Source organism: Pseudochaenichthys georgianus, chromosome 15 (assembly GCF_902827115.2).
Source record: "Pseudochaenichthys georgianus chromosome 15, fPseGeo1.2, whole genome shotgun sequence".
Classification (NCBI taxonomy): domain Eukaryota; kingdom Metazoa; phylum Chordata; class Actinopteri; order Perciformes; family Channichthyidae; genus Pseudochaenichthys; species Pseudochaenichthys georgianus.
Window position 1 is genome coordinate 36,732,874 of NC_047517.1, and position 840 is coordinate 36,733,713.

Below are 840 nucleotides of genomic sequence, written 5' to 3' on the forward strand. Positions count from 1 at the left end.
AAGCGCGGCAGGAAGCTCAGAGATATGAGAATTACCTTATCCTCAACCAACAGCAATGTGCGCAGAACGGCTACGTTCGTGCACATTTTCCTTTGATACACGTCACGTGACATAGAGTACATGACATATTCTGTGTGTGTAGGTGCCCAATCAGTGACTGACTCCCAATCTTTAACGATTGGACCCAAATCCCTCCATCTATCAGTGGGGCCCCCTGGCTAGTGAAATGTGTGGACCGCCCCTGGGATTTGACACAGCTGGTTGTGTCTTGTGTGTGTGTGAGTCTAACAGAGATAGTGCTACCCAGCAAATTCCAATACATTTTTAAATATGAGCTCATCATTCACACATTCTAACAGTAAAACTCTCATCATAGCATTTACACGGATCTTTCAACCACGTTAGCAGTACAATGCAAAATGAGAAGTTTCCACACAGCAGGTGGAAAACCACGTTGACCAGTCAAATGCAACAACTCCTGAAAATCAGGATATGTCAGCAGCCCATTGATACACATTCACCAGTTCTTTATCATCAAATGACACTTTTTGAACCATCGTAGGAGATGGCTGTCGGACTTTAAGACCCTCATTTGTGGAAAAATGAGGTCCAAGCCGAACCGGAGAACCAGATCTCTGCCCAGTAAATGTATTGGGCAGACAGATGATAAAATAACTGTTTTTTACTGATGTGGGAAATGGATTACTGTCAACACCGTTATCTCCACTCTGAAGTGGTACAGAAACTTCTCCTTTTCATAAACCCAGCACATGAATAAATCTATCACTAAATTTGCATTCAGGCAAATCTACCCTTTTTTACCACAGAATGTGTAGCCCC